Raw genomic sequence first — 23,285 nt, 5'->3', positions numbered from 1 at the left:
GTGCGGCCGAGTAGTGCACCTATGAGCTGGTCTGTTCAGACAGCGAGTGATGCGCCATGGAAGAAAAACCTTTTTGTAGCTGCTTTCCTTGCTGCACGATTCTCGGGCTTCATCTCTCGCATGTATTTGCGGCTTCGATCGAGTGCCAGCATTGTGTCTGAGAAGCACGGTACCTCAGATTCCATTCGCTAGCTTAAAGGACCCCCGCTTCAGCATTCGAAACAAACGTGCTCACCAGCGTATGTAAAAAAATATGTCATGAAAATAAGCGCCGTAGCGCGCAAGCATGTCGCTGTTGATTCATTGAACCGTCGAAGCGTTCCCTCTACAACGTGCTACTCACGTGCTCGCTCTGCGCTCGGCGGCGAGCTAGGTTTCCGACCACTGCCGGCACGAAATTCGTTTCTAGCGAGCATAACGAGCATTGAAATATGAACATTCATAGCAATGTAAACATACCGTCTGAGTCGCATCCTAGTTCGGTGACGACTTCGGCCCACGCCACGGCCTTTTTTCTGTGATCCTTGTAATCCATCCACGATGAGTCCCACAATATGGGATGCTTTTGGACGGCGGTGATCAATCTGTCGTTATATTCGAGACGAGCTGCCTTTGAGAACGTGGCCATTTTGATGCAGGATGGTTGTGTAGAACTCGCGCGCGCGAAGCACAACACAAGCACACCGTGGAACACAAAACAGACCAAGCAGGCGGGAAGACGGAAGTGGCGGAGGCAGTCTGAGCGCCGATTGGCTGCTCCTGCTGGCCGCTTCCGGCGGCCGTCGGACGCCGCGCGTCAAAAATCTGGCTTGTACGGATCGACGGCGGCGGGCGCATTTTTTGACCCCGGGCATCGAGTGCGCGCCGTCGAGCGAAAATCGCCGACTTGCCGCCGTAAAAACGCTCCATGTATCCCGGCCTTTACGCTTCCTTGCTACGACGCCCGATTCGGCCTCGCGAAACAGAATCCCAGCTTTTTGGTGAATCTCAGGTGAGAGTTAGAACAAGGTATGCTTTGCTGCGGTTCCAAATCATGCGACCTCAGAGGTCACTCATGCTCGCTGGAATCTGTGGCGGGCAGGCCACGACTACAGTGCCTTTCTTCTTGAGGATTGATCAGGTGGTCCTGTTAGAATGAGAAAACGGATAACCTTTAATCAAGGACGCCACCATCTTGGTGAGGTGACGGCATGTACAGTCTAGGCTGGCAACAACCGCCATGATGGTATGCGCAGTCACATTCGCGGATTGGACCAGTCGGAATTTCGAAGCTTCAAAATTCACTTTTTGCGCCCGGTAAGTTCCCGAGACAAAAACCTTTGCAAGCAGCAATGAAGCCATTTCCCAGAAAAATGACTGGAACTTCGGGGGATTATATGGCCAGATGTACTTGCCAAGGACTGACAGGAGTTGTGTGTATAGCCTAGATATGCTGTACAAAGCGGGGATGGCGTATACCCAGGGCTGCGACGGAGATGAAGCAAGAGATGCAGAGATGATTGAGCACTAAAATAAATTTCCTTTAGAGAAGCTTGCAGCCAAAGCAACCTCTGCAGAGCACGCTGCCTCACGCGAATGTGGGCGCGAAGGCACGAATCCTGGCGCGCAATAACCATCGCTTCTAATGTCCCTAGATAAGCCGATCTAGGCGCCTTCGTCGCTAGAGAGGCAGGCAGGCCGGAGGATCGTTCCTCTTGCAGCGGCAGGGAGCCCAACTCGAATTGTTTGTCGCCACCTCCGCCAGTCGAGTCCGGCCGTGGCTGCACTTCGCCTGGCAGTCGCTAGAGGGTTGCACTACTGGAAAATGGTCCTTACGAAAATTTACATGCCCGTGTCGCGATCAAAACGGTTTTTCTTTGCTCTTGGAAGAAACAACTTTGGGATTGAGCTATTTATGCTTTACAACCTCACTGATTAGCAGGCCAGCTGGTTGACCAGGATCCAATATGAATGTTTAGAGAGTTGCAAGTTGGACATGCTCGATAGTTTAATCGCCACCGCAGGCAGTTAGGACAGAAAACGCCCGTGCGACAGTGTTTTTACATGTGTCAGAGAACGAGTGTGGTTTCAGCAGCCGCACTCCTTGAGAGCTTTGCCACTGTGCGGCTACGCGGTCCCGACCTTTCGGGTGCAACACTGGAGTGCTCCGCTACCACTCGCTGCAAGAAACAGGTGTCGATTTTTTCTTGGGTTTTGCTTGTGTGTGCGAGCGTACGCAGATATGAGCCAAGGAATTCTCGGACAGCCAACCAGCATAGTGCGTTTCTCCCGCGCCGTCTTCTTTGATGTTCGGCGGTTGAGGTATTGCGGCCAGAAATCTTTGTCCTGGTGCTTCAGCGGCACAATGGATAAGCGTTGCTTTCTCAGTGCGTAGAGTGCCAACTCCATGGGTTCTTCCTGGCCGTACGAGCCTAGCGACGGCGCTCTTGGCGTCCGCCAGAACTGGTCTGCGCATGCGCGCTGCAGAAGACGCCAGCGAACCTCAACGAAGCGCCGATATCTGAACGTGCTAGATATCGGCGCCAGCGCATGGGCGCTTGCGTACGCGTCGGAAGCCGGTTCTGGTTTAAGCCTGGACTCCATGTACGCGAAAACTCACGCGAACGCGAAGGCGACGGCGGCGGCGACGGCTGGCGCTCGCTCCGTCGCTTGTGGGCAACCTCCATGCAAGCGAAGGCGGCAGGCGACGCGAACCCGCGACGTGCGCAGCGGACTCCGTGCTTTGCGCACTCAAGCTTAGAAACACGCCCGTAACCTGTTCTCTCTCTTAAAATTTTGTGAGTGTGCCTCATAGTCAGGGCCAAAGGAATATTTCCTCTACGGCAGCGGTGTAGCGGCACTGGAGATAACCAACGGCGTGCTTGCGGAGACGAAGTCACATCACGGGTTCACGGGGGAGGTGTGCTTTCGTTTGGTGCCTGTGCACTCCGGCTTAGTAAAAACACTCCCATGAACTGTCACCGCAGTTTGATTGTAAGTGAGAAAACTATAATTTACCAGTGAGAATGCGCGCCGCGAGTGTTTCTGCACAGTTGGAGCGCCGCGGCACGGTGGATCGAGCGCCGGTACCCGCGGCTTGAAACGCATCTCTCCCTGCAGTACGCCCGCTTGCGTAGCCCGCTCCAAATGCTGTTAGCCCTCCGCACTCAACAAGTAGATTGTTTTAATTATTTAAATCATGCGGGTCTGCCTCTCAGCTACAAAACCAAATATTTTATCGACGGTGGCGATGACCAAGACGACGGGCGGGTTTCGTGAGATGTACCCGTGAGAAACCGTAGACAAACCGGAAACGGCTTTGGGGGGCTATGATTGGCCAGTCGCGTGGGGGACTTCCGGGCGACGAGCGAAATTTTCTGTGGGTGCAGATCCGAGCGACACGGCAAGCGACACATGCATTTTGCTTCGCGCGACGGCGTCGCTCGTCGCTTGCCGCCGTCGCCTTCGCGTTCGCGTGAGTTTTCGCGTACACGGAGTCCAGGCTTTACAACAATCGGGACGGAAAATTCTGCGTGGCACGGCTTTTTCACAAGATGTGACACATTCCGGAAGTAGCGAAAATTCGTCTGCTACTGGTTAAAAACAAACGCAGCTGGGAGACGCAGACGCGATCTGGTTCGACGAGGAGACAGCTGCCGGCATCTGTCGCATACGTCTGTCACCAACGGCTGGCGGTTTTATATTTAGCCAGTGGAGCTGGCCGTAAATTTTCTTACTGTGCACTAGATGGAAAGCTGGTGGCTTTCACTTCATCCACTATAGACGCTCGAGACACTCCGGGAAGACAGCGCTCTAGATTGACGTCTATTGGCTTCTGGACTGTGCTACGGTATAGATTTGTTTGGTTGTTCAGTTACGTTTTCACCACTGCAGTTGTTACTGATGTTTCGTGCGCTTTGTGGTTGTGTAGTGCAGCTACGCACGCTGTTCATTTGAGACCGGAAGCATCCGACGGCGCTTGACTCGAAATGAGCTGAGCACAGGGTTTGGTGCTTGCTATAGGTCTAAAGTCAGTTTCGCGCTCGCTGTGTGCCATTTACGTAGGAAGCTGGGGTTTGCCTTGCACGAACCTGTGCCACTTGTGCATTGAAATGTGGAAGAAAAAAACAGGGTTTAACTGAGAACTCAGTAATCTGGTGCCGTTAACAGTCTGCACATTTCTCGTAGGAGTCTCGGAGACACCTTAAAAGCACAAAATACTTCGACAAGCGCTACTTATGTCAACCGTACTCGCCGAGGATTCCGTTTGGTTCATTACGAAGACTTCCGGTGACTGCGCATTGCACGCAGGAACGATTCTCACTTGATGAATTAATTAACGGAAATACCCGCATGTTGCACTGAACCCGGCCGTCACTTACATTTGGTAGGACAGCCCTGCGCTTCATAATTCATGTTTTCCGTGGCAAAATTTGTAAGGGCAGTTCCGGGAAATGCCGTGAACCGGCACTTAGTTCGCGCAAACTAGTTTCTCATAGAGAAGCGGAGGCTTGGGTAAACTGCTCGTGACACGAATATAGGCTATGCACGAAGAGAGACAAAACTATTGTCCACTCGTGTGGGCTGCTAGCCCGGGCCAGGCACAGCCTCACTGCACTAGATGCCTTACAGTCCATGTCGCTGCAGCACATTTGAGGCCCGCGTTGTGGCGGTCTTCTGCCAGCGGGTCTGTCGCGCACAGGGAGGTCCCCATTCCTCCCAGGTGGAGTGCTCCGAGTCCGGCGAGGGACGACACGGCCGGTCTCGAGGTAGGCGCGTGCGCTCTTTCATACGGCCTTCGCATTCGCCGCGGAAGCAATGCGAGTTTTTCTCCGAGAGTTACACCGCCCGCCGCCGCTAGAGGCGCGACGGCCCTACCGCTGGCTCCACGCCTGCATCTGCGGCGGCGAATGGCTTTTGCCTGGTTTCGCGCTGCAGCCCGTTGGTTCATGGTGAGCGCAGCACCGAAATCAAAGAAAGCAAAACGCAGATGCTTAAACTGCGTGTCTTCAACACAATCCACTTGTGCACAGATTCTTCGTCACAAACTTTCCTCGATGAAAACATTTATAATAAGGAATCACTCACATTTTTCAGAACTATGTCGAGCATTTGTGGTTTTAAATACAGAAGGAAATATTCTGATCACTTCCTCGCGTATGTCTCATGGTGTGTGATTAAATGACAAGTTAATGCTAAGAGGAAAAGAATGAAATCTTGGAGAACGAAACTGTCGCACTCGTCCCATAAAAATGTACTATATCGAGGAAAATATTCTCTACCACTCGTGAACCGCAAATCCGAGAGCGCCGTAGCTGGTTGAACGTTGAACTGTCAAATAAACTAATTGCTGGGAGATGTATATAGTACTCGATTTCGCCGATATCGCTTTTCGCACGTCCTGAATGTACCTATTTTCACCCTCATATAGATCACAACTTCCTTGAACGAGAGGCCTGTATCGATAACTCAAAAGAATGCTAATTACTAATGTGCGAGCAAGTGTCAAGAAAAACTGTAATGCATTGTTCCGTGCTCGAAGCCAATGGCACGCGGCCTTTCGGCTTTTATTGTAGAGGCCACCAGATTTCTATGGAATGACTGTAACCGTGCAGAAGTCTCTCTTCATGTTCAATATTGTTGTAAGCGTATTAGGCGTCTAATGCTTCAAGTGCCTTGTCACCTTTAAATCTTGTTTTGTCGCTGCGCCGCCTGTTTGAGGACACGAGTTCGCCCAATAAACAATTTTCGACTTGGACGCAAGCTTCCTTGTCGTCATTCTGGCCTGACTAACGCTACCAGAACGTAACAAAAGCAACCAGTACAAACTGCGTATGCTGCCACAGATATTGACACGCACTAATATTGCAATTTCAGAGAGTATGTATGTCCAGTGATTGACTTCAGACACCATAAAGAGCGCCATTTTTTGTTGTCCACGTGTATTCAACCTGCGGCGTGTCCTGAAGCTGCCTAAAAAAATTGGTTAAAATATCTTTGCCAAAGATCTCAGATTATGCAGTTGAATGCCCAATGCCCGTTATTCTCTTAAATTCGGGGACTCTTATTAAGATGTAAGCATCGCAAATGTTAATTTTCATTTCCTTGCATTGTAAGCTAAGCCAGCTGGTATAAAGCGCATTGCTGTGAGTTTTAGTGGAGCTCCGTTAGGTTGCTTAAAACCATTTTTTGGGGTGCTACTTTGTTTCCTGAGTGACGTGAGGAAAGTTCGTGCCCTCAAGAGTTTTATCGAAAGCGATGACGAGGCTACACAAATGCAAGAGTATATGCAAAGCTTTTGTAGTCATCGCCTCTCAGATAAGTCTGTTCGCTCGTAAAGGCCGATTTTATTGACAGAACGCAGTTCCGAACAAAATTTTGCTTTGCTGGCAGTTAGTTCATGATTGCAGTTACTGTCAACTACTGACTTAATTTTTGTGCCAAACTTCAAAATGCTGTTCCAAGAGGAGATCTTGGATGTCGCGTGCGTGCAACGTGCTCTGCTCCTGCGGCCAGGGTTGGGTTCCGTCTATATATACCCGTTCGTTTCGTGAATGACATGATGCGTTTTCCTGGGGAGCACCATGAATTCTTGCTAACACCGCTGTTGTGCAAAATTAAGGCAGCTGCGCTTGAAATTTCAGGAGCTATATTTACGCTGCAGAATCATTTACTCTCTGAAACTTGCTATCCAAGTATTACATGCCACATATCATTCTACACACTCATAAAGAACCTGCCGGAAGACGAACTATGTAAGCCGATAGCCTTGCTTTTTAGCCAAATATAAGGGTAGAACGCGTTAACATCCGTGCTCGAAGCAGTACGTTCGACCATACACAGTCGGGCTAAACGAGAGAGCGCGCAATCGTTAATCCATTGTTTCAGATTTCTCCCATGGCAAAGGGGCTGACTACGCGGTATTTGCGTAAAGAGGTAAAATATAAAGGCTTGACGGTTACCACTGACGCAGGCCGAACTGGGAGCGAGCGCGGGTTATTCTCCTTCCGCGTGAACGGCAGTCGCAGCGGCGGAGCGGTGGGGCAGTGGCGACCCCATCGAGGTGCGGCGGGAGGCGGAAACAGACCCCATTGCGAAGGCCGTAAGAAGAGAAGCGCGCGCTCCCCTCGAGACCGGCCGTGGGGAGGATGAGCCCGGCACTCCATGAGTATATGTGTTAGGATAGTAGTGAGGTGGAAGCAGAAGGGACAGGATGGGGGAAAGCACCCGAGTGCATGCGGGATAGTAGGTAGAGGGAGGGGAGTGCTTGGGTCTTCCGATGACACCACAAGATTTGGCGGTGGATGGTAATTGATAAATGGGCTAGAGGGTAAAGCTGGTGCTAGACTCTATAGGCCTGCGTCAGCTCGCTGAATATGTGCATGCGTTGTCTCCAGTCGCCGTGGCCCGAGTCTGCCACCGCACGGTTTATGAGTCCCCGGGCGTGGACACTAGCGGCCTCGTTACCAGGATTTCCCGTGTGCGCAGGAACCCAGATCAGCTCCACTTGGCGGGATGATCCAGGAGAAATTGACTGTAACATGCGGTAGTCGGTTTCGTCGATCCTGTTTCTAGCGAACTTTAGTATTGCAGTTTTTGAGTCGGAAAAAACGCGCGGAGCTTCAGTGTGAGCAATCGCAGCGCCTATTGTAGCCTCCTCTGCTGATTCTGGAGTGGAGGTGGTTTGAGGTACGTGTCTGTCCTGGTGGATTTCATAGATGCGCTGAAGCGTCTTCATTCGAAGGTTTCTTCGGGTGACGATTCAGTCTGCTATCAACATCAGTTAGTTACACAGTCAATGAACCCTATGAGGCCAATATGGGTTGAAATGAGCCGGCAGTCATTGGTTTTGTGCAAACTATGCCCAAGTGTCTTGAACACCGCCGGCACTCAGGATCTCTTTCTTGCTGTTGACTCATTTTTAATAGCATATCGTCCGAAGATGGTAGACATTGCACGTCACCGACATCATAGGCCAAAACCACTGTCTCCGACGGCAGTCGTTCTGGAAATGAGTCTTCTAGCGAGGGACACCGTGACAATGTGACACACATTGCAATACTTTTGCCTAGTTCATAAATAATGCTGTAAGGGGGAACTCAATAGCCCCCCCCCCCCCCCCCTGAAGTGCTGCGCTGATTTCTTGGCGACAGGGTGTTGTGACGATTCGGGTAGCAGCATTCCACCTCTGAAACCAGTTGTCGTGATGCAGAGTAGCGTGGCTGGGCTGGAGATGGGACGAGGAAGAATGGAAGCCTTAACTTTGGGGAAACAAAAACAAGCGGGCTTAATATGGCACTTTGAAGAAACCTATTTGCGTATGAAGGGAAAAGCAAACAGTCAAAAATTAAGAGTTCATGCGGCGAGCGACTGAATGAGCCAGAGCACAAAGCGTCCTTTCTCTCTCAGCACGCTCCTTAAATCTTCTAAGGTTCCGCCCCTTCACCAGGCAGTGGCCAATCCAACACGTGGGGCCTTTGTCCAAGATGGGAAAAGCTGCACAGCACATAGCAAGCGGAGTCACTCGTTGCAGAGTCCACCCTTCGGAACGGGCGAGGAGGAATTGCAAGTCTGGTGCTTTTTTACGGAGGTGCAATAGCATTGCAAGCCGCACGTGTCCATCGAAGACAGCTGGGGCCCTTGCATCGCCGCAGGCCTCAACTGAGGAGAGCTCTCTATGGGCACCGTGCAGGAAACCAGGGGGCAGCACTCTCGGCGAACAGGCAGCGCCACCGGTGGCCGCCGGAGCAGATGCGTTGGGAGAGTCGCGGCCGCCTGGGTCGGGCGCGCGCCCAGTTTGTGGCGGCCGTCGGCTAGTTTTCGAGATTGTTGCAGCGAGGTGGTGGCGATTTGGCCTAGTTGGAGTGACACAGCGATAAATAAACAGTGTGGGAACATGAAGACACCACACAGAGAGACATGGATGAGCCCTGGCTTTATGCTGGGCGTGTGTTTCCAAGTAGCAAAGCACGAGAAACAGAGCAGACGACACAAGGAGAAGGGTGCCCAACAGCAAGAAGCAACACACAGCAATGAATTGAAGGGAGGGGATAAAAAATACGGTGAAGAAAGAAGTAGAAAAATACATAACAAGATTTGTGGCACCCCCACATGTGGTACAACGCGACACAAAGCCAGCCACGAGCAAGTCGATCAAGCGGGACGGCCGGATTGTTGTGAGAGGTGAGGACGCACTTAGGAAAAAGCTGCGAGAATGAAAAGAAAAAGAACACTGCGAAGGAAGTGGCGGTGGAGAAGGAAGGAAAAGGTACGGAAGGAAAAGAGGAATGAATAGAGGAGGAGCTGAAACGGAGAAAAAATACCAGAAGCTGACGAAAGGCCTGTAAATTCGCGTACGTCGGCCAGCTAGGCTCATAGAAAGCGACATCTCCCTGCCTGTGAGAATAATTGAGATAACTGACGTAGTAGATTGGCAGAATTTTTTTCGAAGGCTTCAATTATCTCTCCGGTGGGTCGGATTCCTCTTCTCCTGATGACAGAAGTTTTTAAAGGACGTACGGCATGTAGCGGTGGTCTCCGCAGCGAATCTCAAGATGACGCCCTTTGATCATTCTCGCCACACTGCACTGGTATGCGCACAGGAAGTGGCTGATCCAGTATACTAGGTTTACCCTTTAATTACAAATGTTCTGATTGGAACATACGAAATAATTTTTTATTTACCTTCAAGATACGCCTTTCTTTAAAAGTTTTGTTTTCGCATCTGTATGATGGTTGAGGAAATCATTGCAACTATAAAATTTCGTATTGTTTTATTTAAAGACTGTATTATTATTGGAAAATGGACACACTTTCTTTTAGCCTGTGTCGGAGCCGAGTGTTTGTGGGGCCCTTCCCGGAAAAAAAAGTTACAATCAACAAAAGGGAACAAAAGCACTGACAAACACTTGCTGATATCGTGACCAAACCACACGTTAATTGAGCGTTATGTAAAAACTACCTGCGTCGGCGCCCGCCACCAGACGCGTTCTGTGGTTCCTAGGGCACGCCCTTTCGTTCTGTCGGGTAGGCTAAATGGGAACACAAAATACAAGGGCCACATTGCTGAATAGCTCGATTTTTTTTCAGATGGTGAGAAAAATTACGAATGCAGGGGTTTGTGAGTGCCTTCTTTTTCTCTTTTGGGAACAACGTTGTGCGGCGAATCCTGACATGATTGCCGCCTCACTGCCCGTCGGGACGAGAGCCATTCACTGTTCCCGTCGCTTCGGATCGTAGAACTAGTTTGGGGACGTGAAAGACATTGTCCCTGGGGAGTTCAAGTATGTGCTATTGTAGACTGCTGCGCAGTAATTGATCTGTGACCACAGAATATCCCTAAAGCAACGAGCGAAGGAAGAATAGGACGCGCGCCCGGGCAGTTTTGCTGCATCTGAGCGGCGCGGGCAGGCGAGCGTCTCCCACCAGGTCTGCCCTTTCCGCCGCGAGGGGCGCGCGCATCGCGCCGGAGTTACTCCTGCACGGTGCCTATGGTCGGGCTGGCTCCTGTGGGACATGCTTAATTTCTTGACCTCCCCTCTTTTTATTCCCCTGTCGTCTGTTCGTTGTGGGTTGTTCCCCTGGCGTCCTTTTCCGGGAACCAGTCAAAGGGAAAGGTCATTGCCACTGTTGGGATAGGGTAGCCTGGTCGGGCTGGAGAAGGGACGATGACATTTGGAGACATGGTTACGAAGGGAAATGCAAGGTAAACTATACAAAGACTACATACTGTACAGGTGAGAGCAACTGAGAGTGCCTCTCAGAACAGAGAGCTTCTTAGCGTTGGGAAGTCTCTCCCAGCAAAGCGTCTCTCTCAAGAGGGGGCCCTCCGGTGTCAAACCAGCAGCTCGTTAAATACCCTTCGTAATCCCCAGATCCCTGGCTGGGTAATACAGTTCGAAGAATAATTTCCAATCAAACATGCAGACGATGACACTGGTGGGGCCGCCTACGGCAGGGCAGTCCTGATGTTCTCTCGCAGTTTGGTCGGTGGAAAGGGAACAGGACACGGTCATATTGTCGCCAACACTGTTTCCACGTGGGCGCGCACGTGGGTCCGGACTACACCCGTGTGGCCCAGGAAGGCGCCTGCGTGACACATGAATGCGGGCCCATGTGGCACAGGAATGGCAGGCTGTTTCTCCCCTGGGGTTGAAAGACCTTGCACATGTCTGATGACCGGAACGCGGAACCTCTGTCGAAGGCGCAGCTCTCAGTCAATTTTCAACCCTAGCGTGACTAATGAGGACAACGCTCGGTTCGTCGACCCGATGCCATGCTCTACCACGTGGGGACACCATTGTCGTTGCTGCTTCCGACATCCTTGCAGCCAAGTTACCTCCAGAAGGCTCAATAGCCTTTCCATTGGTTTTCTGGAAATCTGGGTCGAGGAGTCTGCGTCTTTATACATTTGGACTGGAAGGCACACTAGGCATAACACCTCCCAGCCAAGCATGACAAAAAATTCCACAGGCTCCTTCTCAGCTAGGCATTCTTTTTTTTTTGTCTGGTAGTGGGCCACCTGCCGCTGTCGAAATTGCCCCTGCTGTAGCCGCCACCGTGGTCATCCCGGTAGATGGAATTTGTGTCTTAACCTACTTTGGCTGGAGTGCATCCCGTCCATAACAGTGTATAGTGAACTCCGGCCCAATAGTGGCACCGGAGGTTAGTCATCAGTCTAAAAATTGAACGTCAGTCCTCGCACGTATTTTTCGAACTTTCCTTCCTGCTATATTATAGTTAGAGACTTCTTTTAAATCCGGAAATGCTTTTCTTTCTTCGCTAGTAAAGAGTAAGCATATAGGCCACTGCTCCTCGTTCGCCACGTCTGCTGCTTCAGTCGTTATCATGTGTCTCTTTGTTAGGACCATGATCAAAAATGAGCGAAATTTGCGCTGAAATATCTCTGGCTCACTGATGGAAGTTAAATCTGGCGTCCGTTGCAAGAACACTGTTGCATCAAATAGGCTTCCTATCACTTCGGCCACGGCTGACATAACATGTCGTTCTCGTCTGACAACTTTGTTCTGGTTTTTAAGGTTGACACATATGCGCGCATCTCGTGATCACTTCGTTGCTGTGCTGGCTTTGATGTAGAGAAAGCCTAAGACTCTTCGCAGTGCCGACTACAGACTTTGTACGACTTTGTAGGACCACGGCCGGTCTCGAGGGGAGCGCGCGCTTTAGTGCGCGCGCCCTACTCGAGACCGGCCGTGGTAGGACGAAGGGGGAAGCAGAATAGATGTCCGAAAGGTAGGGAGATAAGAGGAAAGAAACCTAGAGGGGGAACATCCAAAAAAGAAAGAGGGCAGCGGGCTGCGCCTGGCTCCAGCGCATGCATGCCGCCGAAGGCCACATCTCCCAGGGAGACAAGGACTGAATGTACCGGCCGCCTCGTATTCGCATCCGCCTCGCATTCAGGAGGCACTGGGTTCGATCCCCAGTGCCGCCGGGTGCCCACCGGTTTTCTAATGGGTACAAGTTTTTCCGACCTGCCGCGGCGGCTCAGTGGTTAGGATGCTCGGCTACTGGTGCGGAGTTCCCAGGTTCGAGCCCGACCGCGGAGGCTGCGTTTCGATGGAGGCGAAACACTAATACCCTCTTTACACGGGCAGCCTTAACCGTGGTTAAGCTTAACTGCAGTTAAGGCGTTTAACCGCGGTTAGAGTTAACTGCAGTTAGCCGCGCTTGCACACATTTTAGCCATCTCGGTTAGCGCGACGAAACAGATCTTGTGATACTCGCCTAATTGAAGTTAAAACGTCGCCCACTGAGGCGTATTATTAAACAGGGATACGTTGAAAAGAACGCATAAGAGGAAAAACGTTGTTTCTTGTGTTAAGGCCTGCTTAAAAACTTTTTTTCTACGTGCTTGTGGCTGTCGTTAGCCGAAATCTAAAAATTAGTTCTAAACAATGATCACAGTCGACTTCGAAGCCGACTGCGCGTTCTACTTTGGCTACTTTAGCCTCTTTTCCCCGTGACTGCTCGCTACGACGCATCACTGCTCACTGCTATCGTTGTTTATTTTCGTATCTTTTCTTTCACAGTGCGTGCTGTGCTTGTGTAGTTAAGATCCTTCAAACGTCTTGTGTGTCAAGGCTATGTTGGTCCTCAGAAGGCCTGTCGCGAACGAGGGCGACGCTCAATTTTGGGCTGCGTTCGTGGCGCATCAGGCAGCGCTACAACGCCTGCGCGTGCAGATGCTGGCGCTGAGCGCTGAAATTGTCATGCCTGAAGAGACGAGGAAGCGACGCCGGGGGCGGCCGAAGCTCTTTTTGTTGGCGGTGGCGCAACTGTCTGTCCGTGAGCGAAATCTGACGGCGTACCCGCGCCCAGACTCGTGGTGCGAGACCACGCTACCGCACCTTCCGGACACCGGACTCCGAGAAAACTTTCTTATCAACCGCGGCACATTCCGATACATGGCTGTTTGTGGAAGCATGAGCCGGCAAGATTCCAACATGCGGAAAGCGATTCCGCTGGAGAAACGCGTGGCGATCGGCTTGTACCGCCTCGCAACATCAGCAGAAGAGCGGACTGCTGCCAACTTGTTTGGCGTGAGCACTGTGTCAGTTAATTTAATATTTCACGAATTTTGCAGCGTCGTTGTGGAGCAGTTGGAAGCACGACTTGTGCATTTCCCAACACCAGCTGAGCTTTACGAGCATATGTGGAAATTCACAGCAGTCTGTGGTTTCCCTCAAGGTGTCGGTGCAGTGGATGGCTGTCATATCGAGGTGTGCCCCCACAAAGCAAGAAGCTGCTGAATAATACAATCATAAGGGGTGGTACAGTGTCGCTCTACTTGCTGTCGTCGACCAGACATACAGGTTCCTATGCACGAATGTTGGGAGCCCTGGTAGGAACAATGACCCGGCACTGTTTCAGAAGTCTCGACTGCCAGCTACTCTGGCTAGTGAGCTGTTCCGACAAGAAACATAGCTTATTGAAGGTGTGGGAGTTGGCACAATTCTTCTTGGTGATCATGCTTTCCCCTTGCAGACGCACCTGATGAAGCTGTACCCCTTCCAGGTGCCTCTGGGCAACACCCTCTAAATACTTTCTTCAGGCCTCTCCAGGCCCTCCTTTCCACACGCGCTACGTCACGCCAAGTGTCCGGTCAGGCTGCTCACCAAGCGCGGCTCCGCTCCGCTCGGTTGTCTCCCTCGATGTGCTCGCGCTTGCCCGGGCAAGCACAGACACGAACGCAGTCTTGCAGTGAGCGTCTAGCTGCTGCTTGAGTCTTTCAGCCTGGCGTTGGGTGCATTTCCGTTCGCTCCTCGCACGGCTGTGTCTGTTTCGTGTGGCCGTTTCTTGTGTGGCGTGCGTACCTGTGCTAGCGCACGAATGGGAAACTGATTGCCTGCCGTGTAGCGAGTGCAACTTCGTGAAACATGGGCCGGTGCTGTGTTCCCGGGTGCCGCGGGAACTACCAGAATGGTCCCAAAGTACGTGTTTATTGCTTCCCAAGAGACGAAGTACGAAGAAAAGCCTGGTTGCGAGCCATTCCACGGAAGGATTTCACACCTACAGAGCATTCGAGGGTAAGACTCTGAAATATTGCTTAATAGGCGCTGGTAATTATCTTAGTTGTGAGCTGTCGCTCCCGGAAAGGCATGCTGTCTTTGTAGGCAATGATATCACTTCTTACACTTATGTATGAATTGTCCAGGAAGCATTTAGTTCTGTGGATGTGCATAAGGCTTGTGTAAAAGCTGTGTAAATATGTAAAAGCTGTTCACTATTCAGACTCTTTTTACTTAGTGTTTTAGGCAATGGAGAGTCATGGCGAATGGCCTTGCTTCATTTTCTCGTGCAGGTGTGTGAACTGCACTTCCACGCAGGCGACTTCATTACGACGTTGTCACACCAAGATGAACTGACAGGGAAAATAATAGAGGTGAAGCGTGACAGGCTACAGTTGAAGATTGATGCTGCGCCTTCTGTTTTTCCAAACTGCCCAAAATACTTGTCCTCAACGCCTGGACGGAGTGAATCGCCAGAGACGAAAAAAGCAAGAAGGGAAAACGCTGCTTTGCAGGAGGCTATGAGGAAGTCACTTCAGTCTAATGAGCTTGAACAGAAAAGAAACAAAGTTTCATCTTACGAGGAGTTCAAATCTAAGTTGCCTGGAATCTGCAACACGAAATTCTGGACCGTTTCTGTCGATGAGCAGTGCGTTAGGTTCCTTCTCATCGAGAATGATCCTTCACCTAATGTGAAATGCGCCTTGGTAGTTCTCCCTGATCTGTCACTTTCTGTTTTCTTGAATGGAGTGAAGCTTCTGTCGCTTCCTTCAGGCAGGATTCTGCCAGCTCAAGTATGCGACACCTCCAGCCTGTCCTTGCTGCTAGAAGAACTCGAGATAGGCTTGCATAATATACCTGAGGTGACGAAAGAGTCGAAACATACTAAAGTATTGCAGTTTGTCGGTTCACTGCTTGCAGACCTCATTGAGGACAGTGATACGACGAAAGAACAGTCTTCTTTGCTGAAATTTCTGGTTGAGCAGATAGAGCTTCTCCTCGCGAAACAGCATGTGTATAGCGCAGAGCTGCTGGTATTCGCCAGTATTTTGAATTCAATTTCTCCTCACGCATATCACTTCACAAGAGCTGCATCAAGAATCATTCTGCCCCATCCTTCCACACTGCGCCGTGTTTGCTCAAATTACAAAGCTGACCCTCTTGTGGAGCAAAATCAACCGCACTGTCTCTCCTACATCCGAGAACGAGTCAAATCAATGAAAGACCACGAGAAGACAGTGACCCTGATGATCGATGAGATCCACATAAAACCATACTTCGACTACAAAGGGGGCACAATAGTAGGATCGTCGGTTCATTCAACGGAACCAGCAACAACAGCCCATGTGTTCATGGTACAATCACTCCTTTCTGCAAACAAGGACGTCATTCACATATTACCTGTGAGCAAACTGAGCGCAGAAATTTTGCACGAGCATGCTAAGAACATAATCATTAATGTTGAGAAAATGGGGCTCAAAATTATCGCTGTGATAACGGACAACAATGCTCTGAACCGCAAGATGATGTCGTTATTTGCTACAAGTCCTCAGGTGAGCATTGTCTATCCCCATCCAGCCGATAACGCTCGCCCTCTTTTCTACGTGGTCGATCCTGTGCATCTCTTGAAGTGCATTAGGAACAATTGGATTAACCAGAAAAACCCTGGAACATGCCTCTATTTCCCTGAAATGGACTTGAGTGGAGCAATGCCCGAAGGGCCTCCTCGTATGAAAGCTGCTTCTTTCGCAGCTGTGCGGCAGCTTTATTCTTCAGAGAAGACGTCGCTTGTGAAGGCTGCTTACAGACTGAACGCAAAAGCCGTGAATCCAACCTCAATGGAGCGGCAAAATGTAAAGCTCGCTCTCGACGTCATTAATCAGTTTGTTTCAAATGCCCTCAGGACACATGGTTCCGCGTTCAAGATTCCTCAAGCTGAGTCGACTGCTCTTTTCATTGACGTTATCCTCACATGGTGGCAAATAGTCAATGTTAAGACCCCTTGCAAAGGCCAGAGGCTAAGGGACAGCATGCAAGACCCTGTAAGGTCTGTTGATGACACACAGTTAGCTTTCCTGAGCGGCGTTGTGGACTGGTTGGACGCTTGGGCAAGAATAAACATCACCAGTGGCTCGCTGACGAAAGAGACTCACAGTGCTTTGCGACTGACATGCTATTCTCTGGTAGAACTCTCGCGCTACTGCTTAGAAGAACTTCACTTCAAGTACGTACTGCTGGGCAAATTTCAGACGGATGCGCTAGAAGACCGGTTCGGCCGTTACCGCCAGCTGGCAGGATCACAGTACCACATTTCCGTGCGTCAGCTCTACGAATGTGAGAAGAAGCTTCGTCTTCAAAAACTTTTGACATTTCCACGCGAGGAAACAGAGTTTGAAGACGTAAGTGAGGATCTTGTCCCATGCAACTTTTCTGTGGCTGTCAGCGACGACGATATTACACACGCCCACTCTGACATGGATGCTATTGTCTACATTGCAGGATACGCTGCTCATGCTGCTTTAAAGAAGCTTTCATGTTCTGCTTGCTTCAGCACATTGGTGATTGAAAATCGAGAGATCGAAGCGGAAAATACTGCCATGATAGCTAACCTGTCGAGAGGAGGGCTGAAGTTTCCCCAGCCATGCACAGTTCACATGGTACTGATGACTAAACTAGTTGCAGAGAAGTTGTCTTTTGGAGGAACCGCGGAAGATTTTCCCTCCTGTAGAAATCAACGTGGTGTCGTGATTTCACAGACGATTTCCCTCCTGGACGAACACGACATTGAGACATGTGAAAATGGCCACACTGCACAAACTCTCCTGCGCTTGGTAGTACGCGTTGCAACCAACGTTGTTCTAAACAACTTTTGCAAACTAAGAAATGATGCCATACAAGACAATGCGCAGCAGAAGGCCGCAGCCCGGAAAGCAGCAACGCTTAAGAAGAAGTAAGTTTTATTCCCAAGCAATAAAAATGCTTTGCGCACACTTCATTGCTGGTGTCTCGTCGTTTTTTATTGTAAGGGTCAGATTAGCTGTACAAATACTCAACAGCGCAACATTATTGTGAGTGTCATTATTGCTGTGTGTGAAAGCTTTAAGCAAAACACAATACAGAATAAAACTAACACAATGCGCAGTAGACGGTGTTTTTTTTTTCAATGTTCACGAACTTCTACTTTAACAACTAGATATACGCATGTGCGGTCTGTGCGGATGGATTTTACCGCACGGCAGACATCATGTACGTGATAGAACCTAATAATTAGATGATTAATTGAAATTAACTAATCAATTTTTTATTATAATGACCAATAATGCGAAATTGGCGGCCGTATGCTAAATTGTTTATTATAAAAAACTGTATTAGCAGCTCGAACTTTCTTGACAATAAGGTGTTCTGCAATAAAAAAAATATATAAAGCAGATAAAATGATAGCCTAAGGCGCGCACAAACTAGCGAATTTCTTTTCTGCAGCAACGACAAAAATGAAAATGAAGGAATCACTTATAAGGCAGCTACGTACGGCAGTACCCGAATAGTGCAGACGGGCGCGGCGCGCTGAAATCGCGGAGCGCGGGGCCTGCACGGTCCCTTGGCGTGACGTCACGCGGCCGGTGGAGAGGCCTTAGCATTGAGAGGGTGTTGCTCTGGGTCCCCCTCACATACCTGAACTACCGGCTGCCCAGTGCCAGACGTGCTGTCGAAAATGCTTTTGGACGTGTCAAGGCACGCTTTAGAATAGTGCTGAAGGCCTTGAGTGTGACATCCACAATGTCAGTTATGTGATCCGTGCTGCTTTTGTGCTGCACAACATATGTGAGCAGCTCAGTGACCGCTGTGATTCAAGCTAGTTTGGTGTGGTGCAGAGCGCTGATGAAAGGCGGCCTCAGCCGGTGTGCACAAGCAACCGGGAAGAGACGTCAGGTGTGGCCATCGGGGCGCCCTGGCCAAGCACCTTGCCTTGAGCTAGAACCCAGTCCGTGGGAAACTCGAGCAGCTAAGAAGGACACCTCTACCAAGAGGGAACAGCCCTGAACAGAGCTACACACACATTATTGAAGGAGCAGACACTGCATTCGGCTCACCTTAAATGGCTACCATTGCACGCTCATGATGCATACTCTCTACTGGAGTGAAGGTTATGAGGGTTACAACTAGTGTAATTTTCGTAACCTGCATGTTCTTCATATAATAGGTTTGGTTTATGAAGTTTAATGTTCCAAAGTGGCTTGGGCTATGAGTAATGCCGTAGTGAAGGGCTGCATAATTTTCGACCACATGGGGTTCATTAACATGCACTGGCATTGCACAGTACACGAGTGTCTAGCTTTGCACCTCCATTGAAAAGCCGCCGTCTTGGCCAGGCTTTCAGAAAATAGTCTTGCATTATATAGCTAATGTTAATTATTGGTTCATGTTAAACTACAAAACAAAGTGTTTCGTACCAACTACTAGTACTCCTTATGACAAACAAACCTTCACCTACATGCAACCATCTCTAATGAACTAATAATGAAGATTTCATTACTTCCTGTAAACAAATCTCTTTCTTCATACAGTTTTGCTCATAGACAATAGTAAAATGCCAGCATGAGCTTTCCATTTTTATGATTCATTCTTGTTGAGCACTGCTGTTTCATTGCCATTGTACTACCTCTTTCATTGTTGTCTTTGTGTCACATGGTCTGCGTATTGGCAGCAATTCTATCACTTGCTGTTTGCTTATAATTTTCGTGTATAACTGGCCATCGTCTTGCCACATTGCCAATCAGCAACTTGTTGGTACCTTGTCAAGCAGTACAAGCTTTTAGTCTTGCACTCCTGCTTCTGAAAGCAGAAGTACTTGCTGGAGGCGTTAGTTGGTTCATCATAAAGTTGAATGGCACAAAGGAACAAACACAGGAAGACACAGCAGTGGTGCTTTTTCTGTCTATGTGTCTTCCTGGGTTTGTTCCGTTGTGCCATTTAACATTATTCTGAAAGCAGTATAGTGAATGAAATGCATTCACTATATAGACCTTTCCAATAAGGGCCCCCTGGGTATCACCATATTTTTTCGCTAGGCTGTTGCATGCACCTGATGCTAGCCCAATGGAAGCGGATACTTCTGACCAAAAAAGCGGTTGGTACTTACAATCATATTACAGTGATCATTTTATATCTAGTCGAAGATTAAGCAATAGTTGCGAGAAATTTTTTCCTTTTGCTCATGAAGGTAACAAAATCATGTCGGTCGCAGGTGGAAGCTTCATATTTTTGCACACATTATCCACACACAAAGCAAACACAAAAATCTGACGCATATGTGACCCAATGGTGAGAGTTTTGAAAGACTTAGTGTGATAAATTTCATTACATTGCCATCCCAACTCGTTAAACCAAAGTACGCTTTCTGTGAACAATTTCATGTCATTACTATTTTGCTGTTGTCAAAATTCTGCACTGTTCTATAACTCGCGCCCCCCCCCCCCCTCCGCCCCCAAGAAAACCAGTTATGTTGCAAGAAAAATATCAGCCTTGTAGCAAACAGTTCCTGGTGAACATGCAACAGCCATTGGTTCTGAGTGGAGAAGCAGCTGGAGTTTTACTGCGAGAGCAGCAGCAATGTACTTGCAAGATTTGTTTGATTATTGCACTTGTGTACCCCTGCAGTGTAAGCATGGGCTCTGTTAATAACTAATACTGCAAGCTACCACGGTAGCCAGCCCGCACAATACAATTCACTGTTTAAAACACAATACAAAACTTTCAGCAGTAAAAGATCTTTCATCTCATCACATGCTGTAATATCAAATAACTTCCAGCTGTTCTGATCACTCTTTATTGAGCGAGTCATTATTTTCTTTGTTGTCTAGTAATTTTGCAAGCAGTTGCACCATGCTTGCATTTATGGCATTCGCTTCCTTCTGGAGGCGCACCATTATCTTGCGCATTTTGTGTGCCTTGCGGTCGGCCTTTGCTGCTGCCTCGCTTTCTCCTTTATGGACGGCAACTAGCTGCTCTATAGCAGATCCTTGTCGTTTTTGGCTGCTCTTTTGGGGGTCCCTTCTTTTGGCGCCTGTTCCAGTACCGGCACTACTGCTTGTGCCAGCACTGGCTCTGCTTGTGTCGCTGCTGCTGTTGCCTGTGCTTTGCAGTACAGGTACTGCAGCACTGGCACTGCAAATGGGGGAGCTGGCCGCAAGTTGTGAGAGGTCGTCTCTTCTGCTTCCTTCAGGCAGGCTGTCTTCCCATGACAGGAGCACTTCTGAGCCGTCTGGTGCCTCATTGACAACTGGCAGCTGCACATGATGAAACATACAAGACAACATGTTATCTCAGAAAAGAGATTAAATGTGTCCTAATGTAATGCAATCATCCGCTTCCGCAATATATTACAAAAACACAAACGTGTGATCGCCAAACTGGAAAGAAGGCAGCGGTTCAAATTTTTGTTTTCCTGAACATAACTAAATAGATATATGAAGATCCAGACATGTACATCAGCATTCTCTAGCCCCAACTTTCACATGGACCAATGGGTTCAGTTTTTTTTTTCCTGAATACTGTTGCGGACTGCAGTCGCCTTCCTTTAGGTTTATGTGACTCGAAAAATTTTTGAAGGAGTTGGAGGATTTTTGTACGGCTCCTAGTGTTGGGTTGTGATTAATGTTGGATTTTATGTCCTTTAAATGACTTGTGGCTGTTGCGGCTAATGGTTTTATGGCTTTTATAATTGTGTGCCTTTCTGCTTCGGCCAGAGTTATGGCTCGCAGTATGTACAAATAAATAAATGAATGAACAGCTGAAGAAGCCAGCATACCAAGCCGATCAAAGTCAATAACAAGCAATATGTTAAACATTTGCAAGCATGTGGGGCATGGTTGACCAAGGGTAAACCCAGCTGATGGGGTTGAGTTGAACCGAAGTACATGGAAAGTGAGGTGCGAACTCTGGCATGACAAGGCGCTGCGATTTGAAGACGCAAGTGTCATTTCTGCTCCCCACTGCCATTAATGCGCATGGTTGTGGGTGTAGCTTACTCTATCATATCATCCCCCCCCCCCCCCCAAGTCTGTCCAATGGTTCCAAAGGAAGGATTGCTGGGTCAGTTGGTTCATCATTCAAGGCTTAAAAACAGCACAAAAAATGGAATGATACAAAAAGAAGGAATAGACAGCACTGAACCTGCAATTGAGTGTATTTTATGTGAAATGGCAATAAATACAGAAAGCATGCACAAAGAGCTTATAGACAAAAACGCAATACAATACAGATATTACTGATATACTTCGAACGAAGACGGAGCAAAAAAGGACAACCACAGAAGAGAACACGACACAAAGAACGCTTCTCCTCTGTGGTTGTCCTTTTTTACGCTGTCGTTCATTCCAAGTATGAATCACCAACTAGCCCACCACTTTGTTTTATTGAATTACTTGGACATTACAGATATCACATAAAAATTTATTATCTACTTTACTACTTCCCTTCAGTGTCCCTGTAGAGAAACAGTTCGCAATAACGGCTTATGATCCACAGGTTGCTGTATTACTCCACTGTATTCAAGCAGAGTTGCTAATAGAATCAATGGACGAAGATGAGTATCTACAAGAGAGAAGGATGAAGGTGAAGCTGCATGTGCACAGATGTGAAAGATGAATTGTCGTACAGCACTAGCAATATTAATATATCACGCAAATAAAGGCACCGAAATTCTGGTGCGTACCATAACTTCATCTTACTAGAGACTTAAGTTGTATCCATCCGCAGTGTGTGCCTTTTGACATATGATTCCCACCTGAAAAAAAAGGACGTAACCTAAACCAGCAATGCACATTGAACTCCATGTACAACAAAACGGTCTTTGCTCTGGCATGGTAACATTAAGCATATGGGGAGGCAACCAGTTAACTACCGATATGTAGAGTTGCTAGAAAAAACCAAGGATTTATGGACGAGCAGTGGGAGTTGCTTGGCTAGTTGGTTCACGTTTCATGACAAAGAACAGCACAAGGCAAAAAATGTAGAAGTGGAGGCCAGTGCCCATGTTTGTGGGAGTGGTTTACACAACTGCTTGAGTCTGTTCTTTATTATCTATTGTTGGCCACCATTTTATAATGAGTATAGGTTCCGCACTGAGAAATGAGCAGCAATAGAATTCTGAAGTGATCTGAACGACAGATTACACGCAATGGTATAAATCACAAATTACCTCTAAACTTTCCTCGACTCGCACATTATCGTTGATGGGAAGGTAGCCGAGGAAACTGGAGCTGCCAGTAGAAGATCCATGAGACACCAGGCAACCAGTTGAAATGCCTGTCCGTCTCAGCTGCCTGGACAAATAAAAATGATGTGAGCTATTAAATGTGTTGCTAAAAAAACATTTCAAGGTTGCGATCACAGCATTTCTCAGTGGATTAAGCTTCACTGTACACATTCTCAATGCAAGAATAAAATTTCATAGATAAGTGTCTAATGCATATGCACAGGTACTGGTGAAATTAATGCATGCAATTTACATTCGCAATGTGGCTAAACTACATCCCGCTATTTGCTGCTTTGCAATTGAAGCCACGACTGTGCATTATGGTTCAACTATTGTCATTCTAACAATATCTTACTTAATGAATTTCTATATTTATTTCTTTCATATATTTTTCCCAGGCTGCACTGTGTATACTACTTCACAAATGCTGCTAGTACTCAGTGAAGCCTGGTAAAGAAATATGAAATAAATCTAGAAATTCAATTAACTACATTGTTGCTCTAGCAGGTGGCCAGAAATAG

At 48.5% G+C, this 23,285-nt stretch overlaps 1 long non-coding RNA gene across 1 annotated transcript; it reads right to left on the bottom strand.

Annotated features, from left to right (window-relative positions):
* Nucleotides 1-20,514: 20,514 nt before the first annotated feature.
* Nucleotides 20,515-22,780, bottom strand: LOC144124172 (uncharacterized). Its single transcript, XR_013313147.1, has 3 exons — nucleotides 22,708-22,780; nucleotides 22,238-22,293; nucleotides 20,515-20,794 (listed from the first exon to the last, which is right to left on the bottom strand). It is a non-coding gene; the product is annotated as an uncharacterized LOC144124172 (long non-coding RNA).
* Nucleotides 22,781-23,285: the final 505 nt, after the last annotated feature.

This window comes from Amblyomma americanum, chromosome 3 (genome assembly GCF_052857255.1).
Source record: "Amblyomma americanum isolate KBUSLIRL-KWMA chromosome 3, ASM5285725v1, whole genome shotgun sequence".
Taxonomy (NCBI): Eukaryota; Metazoa; Arthropoda; class Arachnida; order Ixodida; family Ixodidae; genus Amblyomma; species Amblyomma americanum.
Note: the sequence above shows the minus strand (reverse complement) of the source record. Positions and strands in the feature narration are given on the sequence as shown.